Here is a 1,659-nt window from a genome sequence, read left to right as displayed (position 1 = left end):
ATTCCTGGGTTCAAAGCTTGTTGGTAAACAATAGTAATTGCGTATCGTATCACATTGTGGTGTAGCCGTGCCTGTAAATGATTCCTAGGTTCAAAGCTTGTTGGTGAACAATAGTAAATGCGTATGTCATTGTGGTGTAGCCGTGTCTGTAAATGATTCCTGGGTTCAAAGCTTGTTGGTAAACAATAATAAATGCGTATCACATTGTGGTGTAGCCGTGCCTGTAAGTGATTCCTGGGTTCAAAGCTTGTTGGTAAACAATAGTAAATTCGTATCACATTGTGGTGTAGCCGTGCCTGTAAATGATTGATTCCTGGGTTCAAAGCTTGTTGGTAAACAATAGTAATTGCGTATCTTATCACATTGTGGTGTAGCCGTGCCTGTAAATGATTCCTAGGTTCAAAGCTTGTTGGTAAACAATAATAAATGCGTATCACATTGTGGTGTAGCCGTGCCTGTAAATGATTCCTAGGTTCAAAGCTTGTTGGTAAACAATAATAAATGCGTATCGTATCACATTGTGGCAGGAGTAAGATAATATAGGATCCTATATTATATCCTCTATTATATCATATATCCTATATGATATGATATCCTATATTATCTTACTCCTGATTGTGGTGTAGCGGTGCCTGTAAATGATTGATTCCTAGGTTCAAAGCTTGGTTACTTGGAGTACATAACAGCACTATACACAGTCTGCGAATATTACAACCGAAAACTCGTGTGCGTGCCTTCCCGGGAAGAAAAGAAAAAGAAAAAGAAATAGAAAAAGAAAAAGAAAAAGAAATAGAAAAGAAAACTAGGCAGGAAATGGGGTTCTACCAGTAACGAAGCAGTTGTAAGAGAGAACACACATACACACAGGATTCTCTGTGCGTCGCGTGCGTAAATTCCGCTAGGCTTAGCTCTAATTAATTCATGAGCAATTAGATTGGATCGCCATCGTTAGCGGAATCTATGAGCACTTTGTCAGTCAGTCGGGCGGGCGGCGAGAGGGAGAAGGTAGCTGCAGAGAACATTGGATTTCCCAAGTGCGAAATCCAAGCTTGACTTGAAAAAAATGACTGTGTTAGCGTTGCTAATTAAACTGATTAATTTTTCGGTCTAACGACGATCGCGAGGTAATTAGGTGCGACTTCCTGCACACAAGGTTACAGTGACGTAACGAGCAATTGTAGCAGTGTAGTTAACTGTAGGGGCAACGGTAGCAGTACTGGCTGGTAGTGGTAGCAGTAGCAGCAGCAGCTGCAGCAGCACTACCACCACCACCACCACCAGTAGCAGCCGGTATACACAGCAACAACAGCAGCAGGAGCACCAGCAGCAGCAGCACCAGCAACAGCAGCAGCAGCACCACCACCAACAGCAGCAGAACTATCAGCAGCAATAACAGCAGCAGCAGCACCATCAGCAGCAGTGAAAACAGCAGCAGCAGCAGCACCAGCAACAGCAGCAGCAGCACCACCACCAACAGCAGCAGAACTATCAGCAGCAATAACAGCAGCAGCAGCACCATCAGCAGCAGTGAAAACAGCAGCAGCAGCAGCACCAGCAACAGCAGCAGCAGCACCACCACCAACAGCAGCAGAACCATCAGCAGCAGTAACAGCAGCAGCCGCAGCAGCAGCAGCAGCAGCAGCAGCAGCAGCAGCAGCA

Source organism: Priapulus caudatus, unplaced genomic scaffold, assembly GCF_000485595.1.
Source record: "Priapulus caudatus unplaced genomic scaffold, Priapulus_caudatus-5.0.1 Scaffold1285, whole genome shotgun sequence".
NCBI classification, from domain to species: domain Eukaryota; kingdom Metazoa; phylum Priapulida; class Priapulimorpha; order Priapulimorphida; family Priapulidae; genus Priapulus; species Priapulus caudatus.
This window is presented reverse-complemented; position numbering follows the sequence as displayed.